The following is a 20,579-nucleotide window of genomic DNA, read 5'->3' on the forward strand; positions in this document are numbered from 1 at the left end:
TCTCACATCCTCAGGGCTGCCTCTCCCTTGCCTGCACCACCAGCTCTATGGTGCTGCTCCAGTGAGGAGTGGGGCCAAACTCACCTGAGTGCTGTAGCTAGTGAGGGGTGGGGCCAACTCTGCGCAGCCCTCCGACACCAACATGGCTCCATGTGGCAGCCCAGACCAGGAATGTCCACAAGGGCCTTTGGTGGTAATGTGAATCACAGACATTGACACAGATCCCCGACTGCTACAGGGCCATGCACCTAGACATATGTCTAGGTCCTTAGCAGCAGCCTGGGTAGGGACTGCACCATCTCCTCAGATGGCCGTGAAGCTCCTCACACCAGGATGTTCCTCACTGCCCTCATGTCTCCCATTCTACCTTTCTTCATAGTGCACACACTATTCTGTTTCTCTTTCCTGCCTGTTTCTCCACCACATATTTGCTCCTTGTGGCACCTGCTCATACCACATGACAGTAGGCAGGCCGCTGGCTGTCTTCTGCTCACCCTCATGCCAGTTCTAAATTCTTAAGAGCCCTTGGGCTTCTTAGAAACAGAATGTTCCCAGGAATAGGACATGTCTTTAGAAAGGCCCTGTTGGTGCCCAGAGCTGACAGACATCATCAGCGTCCAGGCTCCTGACTGGCCACTGGCAGGTATAGGAAGAACAAGCTGTGAGGGAGACCACAATGGCCGCCATGCACTACAGATATGCAGCAGTTCTCAAGCATACTGGGTGCTTGGTTCTCTCCAGAGATCAGGTTGGCACTAGGAACCCCAGATGGTCCTAGGGCTGGGAGGGAGGTGTTGGGGAACCTGGGATCCGCACAGATTTAGCATGTCTCAGCGAAACCCAGTTCACTCAGAAGTCTGAAGATGATACCAACAGTTCTTCCACGTCAGCTTCCTGAGCCAGCCACTTTTCAGCCTTATGTTACTTGTGTGCTGTAGGGGCAGCACTAAATAACCTCTATGTCCTTAAATGAAGCTTCAGATAATGAGATTTATTGGGGGCAGGGTGCCACCACAGAGGCCATGGTTTGTCCATGAGGTAGGAGATCATTAAGGACAGTACATCATGATGAGGCCATGAGGTCAGAGAGCATTCTGGAAACATTTAATAAGAATATCGGCTTAATGTGTAGAAGTAAAGGAGATAGCTGTTCAGACAGCATGGGAGTGGGGTAGATACCAAAGAGGGAAACAGAGGGTAGATCCTTATCTTGGCTAGTTTTATATCAATTTGATACAAGCCAGAGTCATCTGAAAGGAAGGAACCTCAGTTGAGAAAATGCCTCCATAAGATCCAGCTGTAAGGCACGTTTTTAATTAGAGATTAATGGGGGAGGGCCCAGCCCACTGTGGGCGGTGCCATCCCTGAGCTGATGGTCCTGGGTTCTATAAGAGAGCAGGCTGAGCAAGCCAGTAAGCAGCACCCCTCTGTGGTCTCTGCATCCACTCCTGCTCCAGGTTCCTGCCTATTGGAGTTCCTGCCCTGATTTTCTTCAGTGATGGACAAGTAATGTGGACCTGTAAGCTGAACAAACCCTTTTCTCCCCAACTTGCTTTTGGCCATGGTATTTCATCACAGCAGTAGTGACTCTAAGTAAGACCAGCGCCATGATGGGAATCCCACAACACACAAAGGTATTAGAAGAAAAACTAAGGAAATAACAAAAACAAGTGCAATTTATAAAAAAACAAGCAAACAAACAAAAACCCAAAAAACCAATAAGCTACTACTGTGAGTGTGTTGTAACAGCCAGAATTGAAAACCCTGACAGCGAGTGTTGTTGCAGGCACAAAGCAGTGGGACTTCCTGTTAGGATGCAAATTTGTCCTGCCACTCGAGAAGACAAGTTGATAATACCTTACCCCAATTCTTGCATCACTGTGACCACAGACGCCTGCCAGAACAATTTAAGGGAGCAAGGCTTTATCTCCTCCCATGGTTTCAGAGGGCTCGGCATGGCCTGCTCTGTTGTTTCTGGGCCAGTGGGGTAGCAGCATAACATGGTGGGGGGAGCATGTGACAGAGCTTATTCATCTCATGTTGGATAGGAAGAGGCAGACAGGAACCAGAGGGGTAGATATAGCCAGCCAGCCAGCCAGACAACTTGGGAAAGAAAATCCAGGAAAAACCTGTGTGTCAGCTAGGGACTACTTGGTATCTACTCCTGGTTAAAGAATCATGTTGTGTGTTGGCTCCAGAAGCAGAGCACTGCAGTCAGAGGCACCCGGGGCAGGAGAGAGGGTTTCCTAGTGAAGAGCACTGGCTGTTCCTGCAAAGGACCCTCATTTGATTGGCAGCTCCCACATGGTAGCTACTAACCATTGTAACTCCAGCTCCAGGGAATCTGATGCCCTTTTATGGCCTCTGTGGGCACCGGGCACACATAGGGTGCACTGACATAGACACAGGCAAACACCCATACACTTAAACAGTAAACCTTAGGGAAAAAAAAAAAAAGGCAGAGGTTCCTCATAGCTATTCCTCCACCAAAGACTGCAGCTCTGGACCCCCACCTTTCTGAGGACATTTGTGTGAGTCTCAGAGGAGACATTTAAATTTTTGGCATACTATAATTTCAGTTAAACATAGTCAGCACATAGTTAATTCCCTGTGAGCATTTCAAATGGCTCGATTCTCATGTGTGTCTTCAGTGCCACCCTTATCTGCCATTGAAACAGGAAGGCAGAGCAAGCAGCCCATAGCTCACCCTCAGGATGCCAGCAAAGCTCTGAGATTTGGTAGTGCCACCCATGGCATCTGTCTTAGGGTTTCTTTTGCAGCAATGAAACACCATGCCCAAAAAGCAAGTTGGGGAGGAAAGGGTTTAATTTGACTTATACTTCCAGATCATAGTTAATCATTAAAGGAAGTCAGGACAGGAACTCAAGCAGGGCAGGAACCTGTAGGCAGGAGCTGGTGCAGAGGCCATGGAGGCATGCTGCTTACTGGCCTGCTCCCCATGGCTTGCTCAGCCAGCTTTCTTATAGAACCCAGAACCACTAGCCCAGGGATGGCCCCACCCATAATGGGCGGGGCCTCCCCCTTGATCGCTAATTGAAAACATACCTTACAGCTGGATCTCATGGAGGCATTTCCTCAGCTAAGGCTCCCTCTTCTCTGATGTCTCTAGCTTGTGTCAAGTTGATACACAAACCCAGCCAGTGTGGCATGCTTCTGCCTCCTAACCTGTCCTTTCTTACTAGGATCCAAGGGTCTATGTCTCAGCCTCATCCGCCTGGGCGTTCACCAGGACACTTGCTTTTCCTTAGACAATGAAAAAGAACTTCTCAATGGGAGGGTCCTGTCACTCATACTGGTTGCTGAGTCTACTAAGATCTTCTTGGTAATTGCTTCTGTCACCCAGTGCTGTGGTTGTCGTGAGCAGACAAGGTTCACTGAGGAGGCCCGAGCCGTGAGAAGCTCCCCTCCTGGCTTCTTATGTGATGTCAGTTCAGTGATGCTAAACTCCCTATTTGTGAGAGGGAGAGACACCCATGTAGCGCTTCCTGTGATCTGGAGCCAGCTCCCAGCCCTACAATTTGTCTGAACGCATCCCCATGGCAGCTTGCCAGTGCTCACAGCCTCACAGGAGTACCACAGCACACTAGGATCAGCTTTCGGAAGTGAATCAAGCCCTTGGGTGAGACTCTCTCACAGTGGCTTTCCATGGGAGCTCTACTGACTCCAAATGGGAGTGTTGTGAGAATTCAGGTTGTGTTCACTTCACAGCGGTTGGCTGACATGCTGAGGTGTCATGGCTTTCCTGGGGGTGAGAGCTGCTGGCTAATCTCTGAGCGGTGCCTGCTGTCTATACATCCAAACACAACTGTATGGCCAGTGCTTTTCTTTTCCCTTTTCTTCTCTGCCTTTTGTCAGAACTATGTAGAGGAAAAAAAAAAAAAAAAAAAAACAATTGCTAATTGCCTGGGTCTAAATGTGAACTCTTAAGCACAAATGACTTTTAACACAGCAGTAAAATAAACTATTTTCCAAGCACATCAGTACTTTGAAGTCAATGGACTGTTTTATCTTCATGCAATAACATGCCCTTTGTGTGTGTGTGTGTGTGTGTGTGTGTGTGTGTGTGTGTGCATATGCGTGTGTGTGTTTGTGTGTGTGTGACACATGTGGAGGTCAAAAGTCAATGTCAGGTGTCTCCCTCATTTTCTCTGACCTTATGTTTTGAGACAAGGTCTCTTGTAAACCTTGAGCTTGCTAATTTAGTTAGACTAGCTGTTCAGCAAGCCCACGCATCTTCTGTCTCCGCCCCTACCCTGGTGCTAGTATCACAAGTGCAGGCCATCACAGGCATCATTTTGTAAACCATGGGTTCTTGAGGGTTGCACTCAGGTCCTCATGCTTGTATGGCAAGTACTTTGACAGCTGAGCCGCTCTCCAGGCCTATCCTAGCTTTTTGCTCATTTGATTTAGGAGCAAATTGAGGAAGGTAAATTTTTGCTTTTTATTTAAAAATTTTGTCCCTCAGAACAGATCATGAAGAATATGTCTGTACAGTAGCATATTTATTAGGCAACATGTGTTGGAGATATATATATGTGTGTGTGTGTGTGTGTGTGTGTGTGTGTGTATAAATATGTATATTTCCCCCCAGATAGGTTTTTCTGTGTAGCCCTGTACAGGCTGCCCTGTAACTCTGGCCCCCCCAACCCAGAAATCTGCCTGCCTCTGCCTCCCAAGTGCTGGGATTAAAGGCGTGTGCCACCACCACTGGCTGTGTTGAGTCTATGTTTATAAGACAAGACTAATTATTAGTTCAGAGACTTCACACTTTAAAATGTTGGCTACTTATACCTTAATTTCTCAAACAGAAGAGCTATAGATTGATTTGATATTTAAAAAACTGTTTATTTTGTGTGTATGTTTCTGTTACGATATCAATATAAAAGAATTTAAATCTGTACTTTCTGAATCACTCAGGACACTGCCCTTGGGTGACAATAGGAATACAATAGAGTGCCAGTGTTCAAAGGTTTGCTTATGATAATGATGTCAATGGTACAACTCAGTTGACTGTTACTGGCTAAAGATAAAATAATAGAGGGTAATCGTCATTATAAAGAAAGAAATTTTCAATTGTTCTATTTTACCAATAAAGACTCAGGAGCCAGATGTTGGGGAGAAAACCTGCTAGCTCAGAGAGGCAGAGAAAGCACCTAGCCGACTTTCCTACTTGGCTCATGTTCCAGAAGGAAAAACCTTTCTCTTCCTCTCCAGACTGTCTTAAATGTCCTTCAACTCAATGTCCCTGCTTTTTATTTCCCGTATGTCTCTCTGCTCTCCAGACTTCCTCTCATTTTCTATCTTTTTTCCATGTTCACTTCCTGTCAATATGGTTGCTTGCTCTGCCTCTTGACCTATGGTTAACTTTATTTAATCCTGTTTACAGAAAAGCTCTTGGATTAAAGGTATGCGCTAGGGATGAGCCACACCTTTACAAGTACTTATTGACAGTAATCGGAAAGCTCTAGATCAAAGGCTAAGCCATACCACAGTTGGAAACAAGTTTTTACAGGTCATAATTTTGAGGTTCACAATGGGATCAAATATCCTGCAAAAGGTAACATAGCCTTCTGCAATAGCCTATTTGTTTAAAACCACCACCACCACCACCAACAACAGCAACAACAGCAACAACAACCAACCAAATGTAGAGGAGCTTGGCATTGTGGCACATTTCTGTAGGCTCAGTACTTGGGAGGTAGACATGAGAGGATCAGCAGTTCAATATCATCCTCAGCTATTTCATGAGTTTGAGGCCAGCCTGGATCACACTGAGATGCTGTTTTAAAAAAGCCAAAAGTAAAAAAAAAAAAAAAAAAAAAGATGGAGGAGACAGATGTTACTTTAGTTTTTAGTTTTTATATAATTACTGTGTTTTATGAGGAAGAAGAAAGATGCTGGATGTTCTGTGGGTACTACCATCCAGACTTTGCTCACCTTGGCCAACCTTATCCCAGGACTGAGAACAAACAGCCTTTTATTGAAATCCAAGGACAAGTAGTACACACACACACACACACACACACACACACACACACACACACACACACCACCTCTCCATAGTCTTCCCTTCCCTCTTATAGTTTTGAAAGCAAAGCTCTTCCCACAAGTCAGTGCTACCCTGCCCTCTGAGAGGCTAGAAAGCACATTTGCCCTGACTTTGAACGATAGCTAGCATGCTCTGGAACTCAGCTGATAAAAGCCTTACCACAAGCAGGCAATTCTCTTTAAGAAACACACGCTGGCTGGGAGTACTGGTACACATCTTTAATCTCAGCACTCTGGTGTAGGCTCAGTTTTCTTAACAATTATATTTTATTATGAACTTATTAACCGAGCGTACCTCATTTATAACATGACTAACCTAAATAAGTGGAAAAGGAGATTAAAGAACACAAGAATGAAGCGTTTTGGGTATCAGTTCCTAGGAATGATTCTCCCGGGGTAGTCAGGAGGATTTCTTCTGCTGGAACCTGGAGCAACCAGAACCCGGAGCCTCAGCTGGAGCCTGGAGCCCCGAAGCCTTCCCTTGAGCGGTTCTCTCTAGGAGCATCTCGAAGTGGAGTGATGAACAGCCAAACAATCCCAAGTCTCCAAAGACGCCCCCAATATCCTGTTTTTGGCTCACATTTATATCTCTTCTCAGAATTTGTTCAAGGAGGTTTTTCATCTGGTAACAACCAAGCTCCCCCGCAAGGTGGTTCGACTTCTAAGGGGATAATAAACACCACCTGCTCTCTCACAGGTCTGTTCCTCATCCTACACTTGGGATCTAAACAAAAACCATGTTTATCTTTCCTTCCTCTGCAGGCAGAGGCAGGCAGATCTCTGAGTTTAACATCAGCCTGGCCTGCAGAGTGAGTTTTGGGACAACCAGAGCTACATAGAGTCTGTCTCCAAACAAGAACAAAAATAAAAACAAGCAAAAAAAAAAAAAAAAACAAACACAAAAGAAAAAGAAGACACACATACTGTGACCATAGCTTACTGAGTGACCACAGAATAACCAAGATAAATATCCCCGCTGTCTGCAAACTATTTCCTAAATATTTACCATTCAGTCCAAGATCCTGCTAGAGGGGACACTAGATTAGTGCTAGTACAGTTTGGATTTTGGAGTTAGTAAAGAGTACAAAGTATCGTGACTTACAGGAGGTAACTGCTATTCCTTTCTCCTGGCTGTGAGGTGAGAGCACAGGAGTGCCTGGCAGCTTGGTCATCCCATACTTGCACATTCCATCTCTAAAGCCAAGATAGTTGCTTTAGCATCACCATTTTTCATGCCTCTAAAAATAGGAGGAAAGGGAAGTCTTGGGTAGGAGGCTCAGTCTTCAGGACTCTGGGCAGCTTGTTAATATCATATCAGCTTCTTCTATGTACCATCATGTGAGGGTTGAATGGGAACTGCTGCCATAAGCTTATAAATTTGAGTGCTTGGTCCCCAGTTGGTGGAATTGTTTGGGAAGGATTAGGAGGTGTGGCCTTTTTGGAGGAAGTGTGTCATTTCAGGTGGGTGGGCTTGAGGGTTCAAAAGTCCACATCATTAGCATTCTCTGCCTTGTGCTTGTGGGTCTCAGACATGGACTCACATCTACTACTCCAGTGTTAGGCTGCCTGTCTGCTGCCATATTGCCCACCATGATAGTCAACACGACTCTAACCTTCTTGAACTGTAAGCCTCAAATTAAACATTTTATCAAGTTGCTTTAGTCATGATGTTTTGTCACAGTAATTAAAAAGCAACTAAGAGATATTGGCTCAGAGCTGCTTACAGAAATACATCTGGCTATCGGACAGGCTGGGCTACAGTTTTTCTCTGGGAAATTGTGTTACCAGATGAAATGGAATGTTTCTCATTGAAAGGAAGAAGAGACACATGGGTACCAGGTCCATACTCTTAGCCAGGTCCCCCCTCTTTCTACATTTCCAGTCACACAAATTGCATTTACCCAACATGCACATTGCTTCCTGGCTATGGGCCTTTTTGCTCACTTTCCTTTGTCTGTGACACCTTTACCCCCTCTATGTGAAGAAAACTCATCACCTCCTACCAACTTCTGGCTTTTTGTCTATATTGGCTGAATCTGTGGTCTTATCCGTGGAACACCTGATGTTGTTAGTTTCTGAATGCATGAATTCCATCTTTCTCCCCCACCACATCTTAAATATGTTTATGCTTCATTTTTCAGCATAGTTTGGAAATTCCTTGGGACAAGGGTCAAGATTTATGGTATTTTGAGTTTGAAATCCTAGCTGTGTCATTTGGAATCTAAATGAATGTGTCCAGGTATTACTCTGTGTCACACTGGAGCCTGGGTCTCGTTGGGTACTCTCCAGGGAAGCTTGGGCCTCTCCAGCACCAAACCGGAAGTTCATGCTCTTCCACCAGAGGGTCAGGGCTACATCAGTTTCTGGGTAAGTTAGTGGCTACTTTGAAAACATTTGGTAACAGAGGCTTGGAGCTCCACAACCGAGAAGCAATGGCAGAGCCTGGTTTGGTTTGGGCCAGCAGAATGGCTGCTTCAAGAACAGCTGGTTGTTCATCTGCATAGAAGGGCAGTGGTGGGATGATTCAAGAAAGATGGCAGCAGCAACCCACACCTGAAGCTCATGGTGGCCAGCAGCTTGTGGCTGCCTGACCAGCAGTCAAGCCCAAGGGTCCAGTGATGAATTCCTCAGGGAGAAGCAGAACTCTTCTTTCTGTAGAATAAATGACAGAGTCTCAGATGATTATGGTGGAGGAATGGAGTGAGAGAGTTTATTTTGTCAATCAGGGACATTATAAACCTTAGGCAGTGGGAGGGGCTAATGGGGTGAATGCATTTGATTCGCTAGGGCTTGGAGTGCCAGGGATACTTCATTTACATGCAGCGTCACAGTCCTGTTATAAAAAGGGCAATGAAGTACTTAATTGTCCTGTGGGCATCAGGGAGTAGGGAGTGTGGGCGTGGGGTAGGAACTCCAGGTACAGTTAGAGGTATGGAGAAAGGTCACTGGCTGAAAGCTAAGGTACCAGGACATCTTACTACCATGGGGGAGAGTATTTCTAGGAATCCCCAGGTATACACTGGATAGGTGTCTTATTGGGAAAGGATTGGACCTGTAATCTCCCTCAGGGCTATGTGACTCTCCTTAGAGGACCTGGGGTTTCCCCAGATCAGGTAGAGAGGAGGGAACCCAGCTGAGGAAGGGAGTCCACAATTTTAGGACCCAGCTCAGGGTCTTTCTAGTAATGCCAAACTTTGACCTAAACAGACTTGGACCTTGTCTCTCACTTTCTCACTTTCTGGTCTTATAAACATATATCCACTGTCTGCCTGTGACTAAACACAAGCTATGTCATTGACAGTTTGAAAGAATATATATTATATATTGCATATTATATATCACATATTATATTGTATAGTATACATTATATTATTCATTATATGTAATTATACAACATATACATACACACATTATATAATACATGATAATATAACATATATAATAATATGTAACATACATACCATATATAATATGTAATATACATATATGGACATATATTCATTTGTTATATTTGTGATGGCTGTTCTCAGTTGTCAACTTGACTATATCTGGAATGAACTACAATCCAGAAGTGGAGGGCACAGCTGTGATCTGGATCTTGAGGCAGGATGATACATGCTTTTAATCAGCGTATCTTGTAATCTGGGCAATGCCTTCTGCAGGGAGTCTATATAAGTACAATGGAAGAAGAAAGGGTTCATTTTTTTTTTTTTTGCCTGCTTGCCCTCTCTATGCCAGCACATCCATTGTAGGCAAAGATGGCCGACTTCTTTGGGATTCCCACTTGTTCAGGAGACCAACTGAGACACTCAGCCTTGTGGGACTGAGCAGCTAGTAGATTCTTGGGGTTTCCATCTGCAGCCAGCCATCGCTGGATTAGTGGGACTGCAGCCTGAAAGTCATCCCAATAAATTATCTTTATATATATGTATACACACACACACACTCATTCTATAAGTTCTGTGACTCTAGAGAGCCATGATTAATGCAATATTATATATCATATATTATTATATATTGCACATTATATATTATTGTGGGCCACTTTCTATTATTCTTAGTGAGATAGTATAAGTCTTCAGCCTTGCGCTCCCAGCAGAGTCACTTTTGTTCCCTCATATCTTACTTGATGAATGCTATTGGTCCTATTGCAGGTAGATGAGTCCCCACAGGGGCAGGAATGACAGAGCGTAGCCTTTGGAATTCATGATGATTTGGAATGCCCTTTCCACTTTCTACTTAGGTGTTTGGTTTTTTAAAAAACAAAATCTTGCAAGGTCTGTTATGTTTTTGTGGTATATAGGGAGAGTATTTTTAAGGAACTATGAATGAAAAAAGTCAATTAAGGAGGAGCCAGCTCACACACACACACACACACACACAGCTATATATAATCACACACACAGCTATATATAATCACATACACACACACACACACACACACACACACACACACACACAGTATTAGTGACCAAACCTAGGACCTCACAAATGCACACTAGGCACGCCAGGCAGGCACTCTAGCACTGAGCTAGATCCCCAGCTCTGCTTTGTATTCTAAAGAAGGACTCACACATAGTCATGAGCAGGATGAAGCACTGAATGAACTTCTTTTCTGGTAAAATTTATTTTTTTATTTTATGTGTTTAGTTTTTTTCTTCCATGCATGCATGTATGTATGTATGTATGTATGTACATATGTACATATGTGTATGTATGTGTGTATGTATATATGTATGTGTATGTACATATGTGTGTGTGTATGTATGTATGTGTACCAAGTGTGTTTCTGGTTCCCATGGAACTCAGAAGAGGGTATTGAATCTCCTGGACCTGGTACAGTTGCTACAGATGGTTGCGAGCTATCATGTGGCTGCTGGGAACTGAGCCTGGGTCCTCTGCAAGAGTGTCTGGTGCTCTTAGCCAATGAGCTGCCCTAAGATGAACTTCCCACTGGGCTTCTCAAGGTGCAGAGACTCCTCCTGGCCACTCATGGGCTGGATCCACATAAGCACAACTGCCTTGTTGCACAGACGTGTTCTTGAAATGTCAGGGTCAGCAACATGGGAAACTAGGCACTGAGCTTGTAGCCGAAGTCGTCTGTGAAATAGAAATTCAGTTTAACAAACCAACCAACGTATAAACTCCCCACAGGCATAGACACAGCCTATATGTCCTTATTGCCAGGTTTCCTGGAGAAGGAATTCGTGCCCTGTGTGGGAAGAACACTGGCAGGATTAGTATCAAGGGAGGCGGGAAGGTTGCTCTGGTCCCACACAGCTGGAATTTTCTCTCTCAAATATTAGAATGTAGCTTCTAAAAAAGAAATCTCTTATGCATGCTTCTCTAGATGTGGTCCACTTCTGGCTGTGGCTTTGTCAAATTCAGAACATTTAGGGAACCCATGCAGCATTACTGTCTGATACTCTTTGCTTTAAACATAATGAAGAAAAACACACACTTAGAAATGGCCCAGGTCCCTCTGCAGTGATGGAGCCCACATTCCTCAGTGTCCTGAGAAATCGCTCATAACCGTGTCTGGCTATTTGGACAATGGCATGGATGTTGATAGCTGGGGTGTGACGTAGAAACGAATCTGAGAAAGGACAGTAAACTCGGCAACTTCTGCTTGCAGTTTGCTTGCCTTGGAAGTATGACGCTTTGAGAGTTTTCCAACAGCTCCAGATTAAAATAGATTCTTTGGCAAATACAGTTAGATTTTTCTTTCTGAAAGTAAGTTAGAGTTTTGGAGCCTGAAGCTATCACGGCCCACCTGAATGTTTCTATTTCAAATGTAGACTCGTTTCTTCACTGCTGTGTTTTGAGGGGGCTGCGTAATACCGCTGGCCCTTAGCAGTGGTTCTCAACCTGTGGGTCGTGACCCCTTTGAGGTTGCATATCAGATATTCTGCGTATAGGACACTTACATCACGATTCATAACAGTGGTAAAGTTACAGTTAGGAAGCAGTGACAACATGAAGAACTGTGTTAAAGGGTCGCAGCATTAGGAAGGTTGAGAGCCACTGCTTTAGAAGAAATGAGGTTGATAGTTTCTCAGTAGCCAGCAGGTTTTAACCTGTACTTTGGACTATGATGGGAAAATATCTGAAAAACCATGGACTTTCTCAGTCTAAGATGCAGACCTCATTTAAGAACACCCCCAAACCTTGTATCTGAGTGGTTATTGCAGCATCATGCATCATAAGCCAGGACAGAAACAACTCAAACACCCATTAACTGATGAATGACTGAACAAAATATAGAAGTGCATTCATTAGACAGGATGTTGTGCTGCCGCGAGAAGAGATGACAACGGTGATGAACCTTTAAAATGCTCTGTCTATTAAAAGACACAAGCCAGGAAGACTAACACACTATGTGTTTCCATTAATACAAATTGTCTAGGATATGCAAATCGCTGCAAAAATAAAGTGAGCAGCTGGGTGTGAGGTGGGGAGGAACGGACACTGCTATGGAGTGTGGCCTGTGTTTTAAGGAGGATGCATTCTAATAATCATCCTGGCAGCGGTTGTACAGTTGTGTGAAAATTCAACAGTGAATTATATAGTATGTGATTTATATTAATAAAGTTAGTTTGCAAAAAGACCACCGTTATGATCACTAGCCTCCACACCATAGGGGTGAGTTACAGTGCGCCATTAGTCCTTGGCTCTCTATGTCACATTCCTCTTGTTGTAGCTTCTTTGGGTTAGTGTAACAAGGGAGCCATATTTACTAGATGATGACGCTGATGGAACTGCTTTTTGGAGGGGTCCACCGGACACCCAGGTCTTCAGGCGACTCATTCTGAACATACCTGACGGATCTGTTGTTCCAGCTCTGTGCTCTACAAAGCCTCTCCAGGGCGCGTCCCTGGGTGGAGGCAGCACCTCTGGGCTAGATATGGGTAAGTGAAGTGCTTGGTCAAGCCAAGCTGTGGCTTCCTGTTTTTAAGACAAAGCATGTCAAAGTTTAAGTCAACACTCTGGGCTGTGCATACATTTTGTTTGAAAGGAGTTCCTTGCCCAAATTCCTATCTGCAGACCATGGTTTTCTGATTGCAAGGGCAACAGACATGCCACTTTGCTGAACTACTGACACTTCTTCAGAAAAATGCGCACACCTCAAACAAAAAAAATGGTGCTAGCAAGGTCCTGCTGTTTTGGTGTTGATATTTGGCTGTGGAGTGTACCTGTACATAGCTCTTTATGTCACTAATGGGCAAGGCACGGGTGAGAAATATTGCTGCCTGTCAAAATAGGTCCCATTGGCAACAACACAGAAGAAGTGTGTATGAAAAGATCAAGGACCAGTGTCGCTTAAAATGGGTATTGTACAAGATGCTGGGGTCCTCAGAAACGTCTCTTCCACATTCAGGCCAGTCTGAGAGGTGGAAAGCTGTTTTCTTAATGAACCCTAGCTTTGTTCAAAATTTATCTTAGTAAAGAGTGCAGTCCGTGCCACCCAAGGAATTAAAAGACTCCATTTCTCATTCTCCAGGGATGTCTGTAGGGATATAACACCAGAAATCTCTTGCAGTGGTTGTAGTTGACTGCTCTTGAAGGGGTTGTTTGTTAAACATCACGGTTTGCTGGTTTCCTGTGTGTTTTCCAAGGGCCAGGGAGCTGTTTGTCTGTCCTCACTATGAGGCCCAGACAGCAAAAGCCAGAGCCCCAGGAGCCTGCATTGAAGGCTGACATGACCTTTGATCCCCATTAGTGAGGCTGGGAGGAAAAGAAGTGGGGTCTAACTCCAGTCACATTTAATGACAGATCTTGTTAGGGTTAACAAAACAGCACTGGATTCCAGCTGTGACTCCATCTAAGGAGCACTTCAGTGACAACTGTCCAGGCTCCACGCGTAGCTCCGTGCACAGCTGTACTGGGTGAACCCTAACCAGTCATCCTGGCCCTGTGGGGACTGAGGATTCCATCAGCTGGAGTAAGTCAACAGGCAGGGTTTTCCCTCATGCTACCAGGACGGCTCATTCTTCCTGATGCTACAACGAAGTTCTCACAGGGGCAAGGTGCTGATCCAAAATTTCCCTTCATAAAAATAGAATCACTACAAAGCGATGCAGAAGGGCTGAGGAAACGGCTCAGTAGGTAACGCGCTTGCTCTGTAGGAGTAGGGCCTGAATTCTAGCCCTGGAATTCAGGGAACAAGTCAAGACTGGCGGCCCAGTAATGCCGGTGCTGGGGTGGGAGACAGGTGGGTCCCTGGGGTTTGCTAACTCACAGTGAGGGCTAGAAAATCAGAATTTTCTCTTATAGTATCCTCACAGGGGTTTGAGAAGTCTTGACCTGGGCCTGACAAGGCTGTGAGTTTAGGTTTTCTCTGTGGGAGCAAGAGAGGCTCCTGCTTTCTCTGTACTGTTGGCTGGAACTAAGGGCCATTACCCTTATTTGAGTCAGTGGTTCTCAACCTTCCTAATGCTGCAGCCCTTTAATACAGTTCCTCATGTGGTGGTGACCCCAACCACAAAATTATTTTCGTTGTTATTTCATAACTGTGATTTTGCTGCTGTTATGAATCATGATATAAGTCTCAGATATACGGGGCATCTGTTTTGTGACCCCCTGTGAAAGCATTGCTCAACCCCCGAAGGGGTCATGACCCACATGTTGAGAACCATTGTTTTGAGTGGTTTTTTTTTTGAAGATTTTCATCTTTCTAGATTTCTCTATCCATGTTGCTTGAGAGGAGAAAAATTTTGGGGTGTCTTTAAAACTTTTTGTTGTCGTCGTTTGTTTGAGACACTGTCACACTACATAGTTCTAGATGGCTTGGAGTACATGGAAAACTGCCTGACTCAGCCTCCCAAGTACTGAGATTAAAGGCATGAACGACCATGACTTTTTCTGGTCCCCTACCCCCCGTTGGTATTGGGGGGCATGGTTGACTTTTTCAAATCCATGTCTGAATATATGAGTCAGAAAGGAAATCCTTAGAGCTCACCACGAAGGCGGTCCATGAAGCCAGGTGCCTTTCTGTGCCTTCTCTCTCTCCTCTTTCTGAGGTTTTCTTATATAAAATGTCCAAGGTTTTCACTTCTGCCAAGCAGCAGAGACCGGGAGGGCGCATGTCTTCTATGTGTCCAGAAGCTATCTCGCACACCTTTGAGAACAGGAAAACGTATCCACTTGAAACCTCACCCAACAGAACCTTTGCTTTTGTATGTTTATGTATCCACATAATATTATACAGGGCAGAAATCAATGTGTGAAACCTTTAATATCTTGCTTAGCCCACTAATTGTATTTTAAACTATAAAAACATTCTTTGTGTTCATAGATTTTGGAATCACCATTCATCTAGCCACTAATACTTAATGCTAGTAACAGCTCTACTTAAGACAAACAAACAAAAAAGCATTACAGTTTCTACATTTTCTTTGTTTTTAGAAACATACTGAAAACACTCAGCCTCTAAACAACCCCTAGAAGTGAATTTCTAAGACTGATTATTTTTAGTGCCAAATAATATATTTTTAATAACTTTTATGATCTATTACTCCGATATTTTTTATTTTTATTTTTATTTTTTTTACTCCGATATTTACTACAAGCAATTTAGAATTTTGTGTGGTGGTCAATATAGCCATTTTCTCACAATTTTATCTTTTTTAGATTCCACATTTCTCCTCTGTGGTACACTCATGACTTCAGTTAAGGCCCTAAGGACCTGCTCTGCACAGAACCCTGGGCTTATCCATACCCACTCCAATGCCAACCACAGCAAGATTTCATTCACTTGTTTGTTGCAGGGTCAGTTCAAGTGGGCTGTGAACTCACTGTGTTGCTGTGATGACCTCATGGCTCCCTATCCTGCTCTACCTTTTGAGAGCAGGAAGTAGAGGCATGTACCATCATGCCTGGAGTATGCAAGGCTGGGCATCTAATCCAGGGCTTCATACATGCTGGGCAAGTACCTCCCTGAGCCACATGCCCATCTCACAGCAAGCTTTCTGAAGATATGTGTGTTGCCTGAGTTGGGGGGGGGGGCTCTTCGGAACTACAAAGGATGAAGTGCTTATTCCACGTTTCATGTCCTTCCTTTCCTGTTCTCAAAGTTAAAACAAAAGCTTCCTGAGATTGAGAGTGCCAACGAGCCTAGTACATTTTAATAACACAGAGTCCCTAGCAACCGATGCGGGTCCGGGTGGCAGGCACGGGTCCGCGGGGTTCGAGAGATGAGGTCCTCAATGCATTCTGAGGAGGAGGATTGTGTTCCAGAGCTACAAAGAAATGTTCTCCCCCAAGAGTGGCCTGATTGGGAGGAAACGCTTAGCACAATGTCTACAAAATGAGACCAGGACAGCCAAGGCTACACAGAGAAACCTTGTCTTGAAAACACACACACACACACACACACACACACACACACACACACACACACACACACAAACCCCAACCAACCAAAACAACAACAACAACAACAAAGAAATACCCAATGCGAGATCATCCAAGATGGCGTCAATCGCACACTGTGTCTGATTTGCCGAACAGCAGTGACTGCACAGCCACCAAAGGACCATACTGAGAGCTCCAAAACACAGTGCTGGTGTTTCTCAGAAGGAAAGAAATCCTGTTATGTGGATCATCCATGCCCTCCCGGTGCAGGACCCTGGGACCACGCTCCAGTGAGCCCCCAGGGACCCTGGGCGGCCGCCACTGTGGCCGCCACCGCTGCCGCCTCTGCTTTTCGGGTTGCAGCCCGGCTCAGTGCCGGCCAAGGAGATGGTGTTCGAGGAGGGTGTGCTGTTCGAGTTGAGCCCCCGCCCACATCACAGGCCTCACGGACCTCCTCTCACGGGCAGGGGCCATGCTCAGTGCCAAGAGCTGATCATGCAGAGTTGGATACTAGGGGCAGCACTGAGGTGGGGACCCATCGTGGATGGCACACACGATAGAACGAGAGACTCAGGAGGTGCAAATCAACAGAGCCACAAGTTCTCTGGGAGAAGAAGCTGAGCTGGGCCAACATCAATGGTTTCTGTGAGCAACTCAATGAAGACTTTGAGGGGTCTCTACTTGTTACCTGCTTGATGGCCCACAAGATCCAGTACCCACAGGAGTAGGAGGTCATCCAGGCCTTGATGACCAGCAACAATCTGGTGAATTGAACGGGAGCAGGAGAACTGGCCCGGCCATGATAACAGCTGGCCCTGCCACCATGACATGGGAGCAGGAGAGTGGGCCCTGCCCTGAGACATAGGAGCAGGAGGAGCAGTAAGTGCTCTTAATCATCAAGGCATCTCTACAGCACCACTATCATGATTTTAAATACCATGTGATAGTTTTTCCTGTTTTAAATTTCATGTTAATGGAATCACACTTATGTGCCCTTTTGACTATCTTTTTATTCAATATATTTTTTGTAATATTCCAGTACAGTGCAGTGCTCATAGCTGATTTGTTCTTTTTACTCTATGATGTCCTGTTAGGGAATATCTCAATTTGCAAAATCTTTTGGTGTTGATGGGTAATTTCTAGTTTGGGGTTGCAATGTTAAATTTTCTTTTCTTTCTTTCTTTTCTTTTTTTTTTTTTTTTTTTTTTACAAAACCGTGTCTGTTTCTCAGTTTTTCTTTTAACCTGGCTATCCAATAATTGAGACTCTATTATATTATTTAGACAAGCTTCACAGTACAAGAACTGAGCAACTATGACTCTATTAACCCTCTAAGGTAATTTGGCTTCCTCACAGCTTACATCCCAAAACTACTTGCACTTTGTAGCTTTTCCTGTTCCAGCTCTATCTGCTGATGTCTTCTGGACTTCTGCCTGTGGTTTAATCCCCTGGCTGAATCTTCTAACTCCTCCTCCCCTGGCTGGCAGGAAGTCCAGCCCTATTCTTTTCCTGCTCAGCGATTGGCTATAGGCTGCTTTATTGGCATACCAGGGGACAATTGGGAAGCAGTGTTTACACAACATTGAGACAGGAAATTCTCAGAACAAAGATAGCAAAGAAACATGAGTGAGGTGGGGGGGGGGGGTACAAAAATCAGCACTTGAATTATACAATTATCTTATGCCTATACTGCAATGTGTAACACTACTTTTGTGTTTTCTTGGATTAACCATTTCTTTTTGGCTTGTGTTTAGGAATAGGATTGCTGAACTCAACATTGTTGATTTTTGTGTGTATCTCAGGACAATGATTTTAAGATTTAGCCATTCTCTCTCCCTCTCTCTCTCTCTCTCTCTCTCTCTCTCTCTCTTTCTCTCTCTCTCTCCCTCTGCATACATATGTATTTGTATATATGTGTGTGTATAACATAAATGTAGTCTATCACTTTAATTCAATTGATAAACAGAATTCTATTACCATGATATATTATAATTATTCACACATTTATCTGTTGATGGACATTGGATTGTTTCCAAATTTTGGGTATTACAAATAAGTTGCTAATAACATTTATGTAAAAATCATTAGTAGTGGAATGCCTGGGTTATATGTGGATATACGTCTTTTAAGGAAACTTCCCAGTTGTTTTGGTGGTGGTTGTACTATTTTTACAATCTCTTTACTGGTTTATAAGAATTCTAGGTTCTTTTCATGTGGGCAAGCACTTGGTACCATCAGTCTTTCTCATCTTAGCCAATTTAACATGTCCAACCTTAGCTCATCATTTCAGCTAGTGCTGGGTTGGTGTTCATAATTGCTTGTTAGACTTTCTATGAAAGTATTTACAACTTAAGTGACTAATACTAAACTAATACTAAACATTTTGTCTTATAAAATGTGCCCTTTCCTTAACCTTTGCGTCACTGTTGTTCTTGCTCTGACAGAAAGCAAATCAAGGAAGGAAGGAAGGAAGGAAGGGAGAAAGGAATCCTTTGTATCACAGTTTGAGGTGACACAGTCCGTCATGATAGTGAAGGCACAATGTTTGTGGATGTGGGAGGGCAGAGTGGTGGGTGGCTCCATGGTTGTAGGTGTCTGAGGCAGCCTGCTCACATCCTGGTAGGTCAGGAAGCACAGCTTTAGACTAGACTTGAGTTCATAGGTGCAGCCAGGTCATCTTCCTGCTAGGTTCCACCTGCTAAAGATTCTATAATCTCCTAACTAGTAGCACCAGCTGGGCATCACGTATTCAACTACATGAGAATTTTCAGGCACAGCTCACCTGTGAATCACGGCAGAGCTGGATGTGAGAGAACCTTGTCATTGTAAGTGAGGTGACGAGTGGGCAGGTATCACTCTGGTTTAACCAGGGAAGGAATTAAGATGGCAGAATGAAATGTGCTTGTGTCCTCATGTCTCCTGTGAGTTCAGGTGGGCCATCCATGATGGTGATTTCTCTGCAGAGTCAAAGGCACTAAATGATGGCTAAGAGGGTGGTCCAGTTTCCCCTGGGAATGGCTTCTTCTTGGAAAAAGCATTTGACATTTCTCCATTGTTTATGGATGTATTGTGATGTGGAAGTCCTTTATCTGTGCCACATATAGGCATTGCGTGACTTGAGGTATAGATGCTTGGGAAACTTTATTTAATTACACATGAAGTTCTATAGAATTTCCCCCACAGAGCGGTGGGTTTGCTCTGTCAAGTGTTGAAGACCTCAATTTGCTGTTGGCTCGCCCCCAGCGCAGTCATGCGGTCAGTCACACAGAGTCTCACAAACGCCCTTCGCAACAGGGGAAGGGTAGCTGACGTCTCCCTTCCGCCCTCTTTCCTCAAAAATGTGTCTAAACGTGAAATTCCAACCTATGCATGGGGTGAAACTTAACTTTTATGCTTGTTTTGCCCAAGGAACAGACCCTGTCAGAGAAGATGGAGACACCTTCACGGCCTGTTAGTTACATCGCAGCAAAGCTCCTCAATGGGCTGGCAGACAAGAGAGGCGCCTCCTGTAGCCATCGTAATCAACATCACCATCTGTGAGGTCATCGGGGATATTTCAAACGATTTTCGGCTCTCATTAGTTGAGGGCTTTCCACAGGCTGGTCCTTATCTTTTGTAACTTTTGCTGTCACATCCTGAGAAAGCCTCTTTGGGGAGTGACATGTCCCCGGTGGGTTAGCCCGTCGTAATGAGCCACCAGTTGATGTGCCCTTTGCTCTTGCTAGCAGTATATGTTGATATTAACCTTTCATGTTGCAAGATGTCGCTTTTACCCTTGCCTTCTGCCATGTTAGTCTCATTATTTCTAATAGGCTGCGGCAATTAGGGTCTTGGAGCTGTTGGTCACAGACATTTGGAGCGGGGAAGGGCCAGTCAGGGGGAACAGCTGCTTTTTCTTTATATGAACAATGTGGTGCAGAGCTCAGCCCAAATCTGCAGGCGGTGAGGGACCTCCAGCGAGGATGGGAAAGCCCACACCCAGGCCTTTCACACGTCCTATCCTCACACTCATCGTCGCTGTTTGCATTCAGGCCCCTTTGTGAAGAATGACACGCTTGGCAGACAATTTTAGGGCATGGATTTGGACTAAGGATGATTCATTGGATAGAATCGGGAAACAGAGGAGAATGCTCAAATAGATAACAGGACCTCCACCC

Source organism: Acomys russatus, chromosome 1 (assembly GCF_903995435.1).
Source record: "Acomys russatus chromosome 1, mAcoRus1.1, whole genome shotgun sequence".
In the NCBI taxonomy this organism is placed as follows: Eukaryota; Metazoa; Chordata; class Mammalia; order Rodentia; family Muridae; genus Acomys; species Acomys russatus.